Below are 6,109 nucleotides of genomic sequence, written 5' to 3'. Positions count from 1 at the left end.
CGTGAAGGAGAACAATGGATGTGGCGGTTGAGAGCATGTAAGTCATTCTCCTCTTTGAATTCCTCCGATATAAACCCAGTGCAGCACCGAACTCTGGGATGCTTAGCTGGTGGACTAACCCTCCTAGGCGAAACTGGATCATGCCGGGATCATCGTAGTTCGTCATTACGGTCTGAGATGGAATGTTGAGCACAGTTCCATCGTGAGTTCAAGGTATGTTGGTTCGATGATCCCAAAGAATAGCTCCCAAGGGTCAGTGGTTAGGAGGGCCCAAATTGCATCAGCCAACTGAACTTGTCTATGGTAGCCCAGTCGATGCAGCGGGCCGCAATTAAAGGTCGGGCCCAAAGTATTTGGAAAAGTTCTTCTTGGGGCCCTCGGGGGAACTACAAGAGAGGGTGATGAATTTCCATGGTTGGACCCACAGAAGATGACGCTCCCTTCCTCTTCTTTGAAGTAGGGACAGCGACCTTCTTTCCTCGTGAAGATGACATTATAAACCTGTAATATAAAGAATAATAATAGTAGGTAAACGAATTTGAAAAAGTAAAAATTTATGGATTTGAACTAATTATTTCAGCCAAAACTACTAATACAAAGCAAACTCAAGCAAAATAACCATGAGAATGAGAATAGTAATGTCATGGGTATGAGGTTTTCCTAATCTCGATTTAACACGGAATGTATGATAACTAACCTAAGAATGCAAATTAAATGATAGACGTTGGCATGGCAATAGCATGAGAATGAGCATAGTAATGTCATGGGAATGATGTTTTCCTAATAACTCGATTTAACACAAAATGTATGATAACTAACCTAAGAATGCAAATTAAATGATAGAATAATAAGCAAAATGAAAAATAGTTCAAAAGAAATGAAGATTATGTTGATAATAAGCATTAGAAATAAGTAAAATAGAAGTGAAAGGAGTAAACAAACGCTAAGGGAGAGAGATTGAGCATCAAAAATGTAGTGGGAAGCAGCGCACGAGCATGGCAGGGAGGCCGTGTGGACTTGTAGTGGCTAGGGTTAGGGGTTAGGGTTTAGCGCACGAGTTTCTGACACCGAGGTAAACTTTGAGAGCATCTCTTCAAGGTTCAGCTTCTTTTCCTATTGGTATGGTGGTTGTTGGTAGCCTAGAGGTGGTTGTGGTCTTTGATTTCCTTGATAGCCCCACGAGAAATTGGGGTGGTTCTTCCAACATGCATTGTAAGTGTTACTATATGGATTGTTTTGAGGTCGAGGATTATTACCCATGTAATTTAATTGCTCGTTATCCATGTTGTGGCCATAAGGTTGGTATTCTGCATTGCTCGTTCCACCTCCACTTGCTTCGCAATGCATTACTAGGTGAACCTGTGAAGAACTAAGAAAACCATCAATTTTCTTATTCAATAGTTCTAACTGATTAGAGAGCATGGTGACTGAATCGACGTTATAAACATCAGCTGTTTTTGTTGGCTTTGTCCTCATGACTTGCCACTGATAGTTAATTAGTGACATCTCCTCTGTAAACTCATAGGCATCTTTAGGTGTTTTATTATTGATGGTTCCACCAGCAGCCGCGTCAACCATTTGTCGAGTCGAAGGATTTAGGCCATTATGGAACATTTGAACCTGTAGCCAAAGCGGTAACCCATGGTGAGGGCACCTTCTCAAAGGGTCCTTGTATCTCTCTCATGCATCGTAGAGTGTTTCTAAATCCATCTGCACAAAAGAAGAGATATCATTACATAATTTAGTCGTTTTAGCCGGCGGAAAATATTTTAGTAAAAAATTTTAGGTCATTTGTTCCCAAGTAGTAATTGACCCTAATGGTAACGAGTTCAACCACTGTTTAGCTTTGTTTCTTAATGAAAAGGGAAACAATTGAAGATGTATAGCATCATTAGAAATGCCATTGATTTTAAATGTATTGCAAAATTCCAGAAAGTTTGCTAAGTGAGCGTTGGGATCCTCATCCTGCAAATCGTCAAACTGAACAAATTGTTGTATCATTTGAATAATGTTAGGTTTCAGTTCAAAAGTATTTGCAGCTACAGCAGGTCTAACTATGCTCGATTCAGTTCCTGTTAAAGAAGGTTTAGCATAATCATACATAGTGCGTGGAGCAGGATTTTGATTAACCGCAATTGCAGGAGGTAGCTGATTGTCTTGGTTTTCAACGATCTCTTCAATTAGGGGTTGAGTATCGTCCTCTTGCTCATTCTCTGTGTATCTTCAGCTTTGCCTTATTTCTCTTTAGATTCTGCGAACTGTGCGATCGATTTCTTCGTTAAAAAGTAGTGGTCTTGACGGGTTTCTTCTAGTCATAAACTATAAAAACCTACCAAGAGAAGGAAAAAGTAAATTAATAATTAATAATAATTAAATTAAATTAAATTGCAAGAAAAATAAATGGCTAAAGTATTAAAAATTGAGCGTTCCTAATATCATAGTTCCCCGGAACAGCGTCAAAAACTTGATTGCGTGATTTCGTGATAGGTTTTAAATATTTATGATTAATCGTTCTTAAAACTAACTATTATTGCAATGTAGGAAAGTGTACCTATCGAACAGTAGTATAGTTTTAGCAAGACCTGATTGTCGAACCCAAACGAACTAAAAGCACTAGTAATTTTTATTATCTAGCCTAAGAATAAAGAGGTTTTTGTTTTAACTAATTAATTATCTAAACTAAGAATTCATAGAGAATGGAATTAGGGAATTGCTTTTTAGAAAATCAATTGAATTAAGACAATGCCTAAGGAAAAATCCACCTAGACTGTACCTGTTATTTTGGCTCCGAATCGGATGATTTATTCATTTAACTTGTTCCGTAGAGATCCCTAAGTTATGTTATTATCCCTATTCAAGACTAATAACGTCTAATCCCTAAATTGAATAATTGAGACCTTTCTCTAATTAACACCCTAGGATTGCATTAACTCGATCTATGGATCCCTTTATTAGGTTTCACCCTAATCCAGCAAAATCTTGTCACCCTATGTCTAGGCGCGCAAACAACTATGCTTAATTATGACAAATGTACTCTTAGACAGGGTCTATTCCTCCTCTGAATAAGAGCTTATCTTGAATCAGTATCCTGGGATATCAAAACAAGAATTAAGAACACATAATTAAGAACAAGTTAAATATTTATCATACAATTCAGAAAATAATAACAAGATTCGTCTTGGGTTTCATTCCCCTTAGGTATTTAGGGGTTTTAGTTCATAACTAAATAAGAAAACATCTCAGAATAATAAAGAATACAAAACATAAAGAAAACCTAAAACTCCTGAAGTGGAAATTAAGGGTAGATCTTCAGTCTTGATGGTGAATCCGGCTTCTGAGATAGATCAATCGACTTCCTTGGAGTAATTCCTTACTCCCTATTCTGTGTCTTCCCTTTTCTTCCTCCTCTAGGGTGTATTTATTGGCTTTGGAATGCCTAAGAGCCCTCAAAATTAGCCTTTTCCGAATTGAACTCAACTAGGGCTCGATAGGGACACGCCCGTGTAACACGCCAGTGTGCGATTACTTCAGGCCATGCTTGAGCCTGCCAAATTGACACGGCCGTGTGGTCTGCCCATGTGAGGAGGTCCAGGCTGTGTTGATTTTGTACTTTGGCCCATTTTCTCTATTTTTGGCCTGTTTCTCGTTCCTTTTTCTCTCCTATGCTCTCCTAAGTATAAAATATGAAATTAAAGCATTAGGAGCACCGAATTCACCAATTATAATAGGAAATCATCCATAAAATGTGTTAAAGATGGGGTAAAAATTTGTATAAATTACGGTTTATCGCGGCCTGATGAATCTCGGACTCAATTTGCCTTTAAGATCGAATCGAAGTATTTTCTTCCATAGTGACACTTTTAGAAACACTCTATCCTCGATCTAAAACTTAATAGCTTTTCTTTTCAAGTCTACGTATAATTTCTGACGATCTGACGCTGCTTTCAAACTATCGTAGATCACTTTTACTTTTTCTTCTGTTTCTTTAAGCAAATCAACATCGTGAATCTTATGCTTCAGTCCAGTACAAAGGTGTTTGACATTTCCGATTGTATAAAGCTTCATACGGTGCCATTTTAATACTTGTTTGAAAGCTATTATTATACGTAAATTCAATCAATGGCAAATACTTTTCCAACATACCTTCGAACTCAAGAATACAATATCTTAACATATCCTCGAGTATCTGAATAACTCGATCGGATTGACCATCTGCCTGCAGGTGAAATACAGTACTAAAATGTAGTTTTGTACCCAGTGCATCTTGCAGTTTCTTTCAAAACCTCGATGTAAACCTCGGATCTCTATCCGAAACTGTGACAGCCCAAAATTGACCCTAGTCGGGAAGTGGTTTCGGGACCACAAAATCGAGTTATAAAAATCATTAATTGCTATGTTCTATGTTTATTATGTGTGTGTACATGCATATGTGGAAGTTTCATTCCCTAATTTTGCCAATTTCATGAGGAATTATTAAATAGGGATCAACATGAGACATGGTGAAATATGATAGGCTAATTTTAAAGGGCTTATTAGTGCATGTCAACACAAGGGTGGACTTGCATGTCAAATTGCCCAATTCCCTTATAGTGGCCGGCCAAGATGGATTGATGATGGGCAATATATTTGTTGAATTTGATATTATAATAAGAAATTGGGTTATTGGAGTTATAATGAATAAAAGAAAGAATAAAAGAAAAAAGAAAGGTAATGAAAACAAAGCTTGTATCCTTGGTTCTTCTTGGCCGATTGTAAAGAGGAAGATAGGAGGGAAACATTCGGTCACATGAAGCTTGAGAAGGTTAGTAAAAATTTTGTTAGTTTTTGAAATTTTAAGTTTAGTTTAAGTCAATTAGCTAGTTCCATATTAGCCCATTTGAAAACTTGGAATTTTAGATGTTGCTTTGAGCTTTCGGTTGTGGTTGTCAAGAGAGGAAATGAGATTTTGTTTGTCTTCAACAATTGATTGGTATATAAGTGTTAAATGTGAGAAAATTTGTTTGGGTAATTGTAATAAATAATTAGAGGCTTAATTATTAAAAGGTTTCAGTTTTGATATTATTTTTATAAGCATAATTAGTTCAATTTGATAATAAGGTATGAGGTGATAAGTAAAATTTTCATGGTGGTTTAGGTTTAATGACATTCGGCTATGGTATTTGACAATGGTAAATTTTGTTGTTTCAGGATAAAGATAGATGAGTGTTTGAGCTATACAAATAATCATATGTGAGCAATGGGTGCTAAAGGGAAAGGAATCGACTACCTTATTATGTACCAAGGCCGAATGTGTACTTGAATTAGGAAGTTATTGAGTAATGTTTGTACCTTAAGTGATAGAATAGAGTGAATGCTTGGAATGTGATATGTGTGAATTATATGTTAAATTAAGGTTTGCTAAGCTAGCTATTAAGGTGAAATGCAAATGTTAGTATTGATTTGGTAATAATCTGCTTGGGGACAGCAGCAGTAAGGTGATTTTGGAAAATCGTCATAATTTGTAGGAGTTGAATTAGAAGCTGAGTAAATTATGTCATTAAAGCTTGAAGAGTCTATTTTCTTACAAAAGAAACTATAAGAACTAAAGAGTTACCGATCTTGAGATATTTGAAGTATTGTGGGGCTGAGTCAAAATGACTACTAGATTCCCTGTTCTGTTTTTAGGAAATCATTATAAATTGTACAAAAATGATTATAAGATAAAATTTATATGCTTAAACTCCTTAATGAGTCTAGTTTCAAATTAAATCAAATACAACACATTTGGAATTCTGTAAAATGAGAAATTTGATTCGTAGTGAAGAGTGGTCAGATTAGTCAAACAGTGAAACAGGGGAAACTTTAAGAAAAATCTGGTATTGATTGGCCAAGCCTAAAATTCTGAAAATTTTATGGATGGAAGATATACGAGTCTATATTCAGGGAAAATTAACGGCATGTGATTTGGAGTTTTGTAGCTCCAGTTATAAATAATTTAGTGACTGCTGCTCAGGGAAAACAGCTCGTAGTGAATATGTGATTTTGTTGTAAACATTAATGAAAATTTGCTAAGGAATTATTTATTGATTTTTATAAAGCTTACTATAATCTATGTGTGTGAAAGTCGAAT

General features: G+C 35.9%; 1 non-coding gene across 1 annotated transcript; it reads left to right on the top strand.

Moving 5' to 3' along the window:
- The first annotated feature begins 1,636 nt into the window (after positions 1-1,636).
- Positions 1,637-1,743, top strand: LOC121204375 (small nucleolar RNA R71). The gene has a single exon (XR_005899300.1). It is a non-coding gene; the product is annotated as a small nucleolar RNA R71 (small nucleolar RNA).
- The last annotated feature ends 4,366 nt before the right edge of the window (positions 1,744-6,109 follow it).

Source organism: Gossypium hirsutum, chromosome A07 (genome assembly GCF_007990345.1).
Source record: "Gossypium hirsutum isolate 1008001.06 chromosome A07, Gossypium_hirsutum_v2.1, whole genome shotgun sequence".
NCBI classification, from domain to species: domain Eukaryota; kingdom Viridiplantae; phylum Streptophyta; class Magnoliopsida; order Malvales; family Malvaceae; genus Gossypium; species Gossypium hirsutum.
Note: the sequence above shows the minus strand (reverse complement) of the source record. Positions and strands in the feature narration are given on the sequence as shown.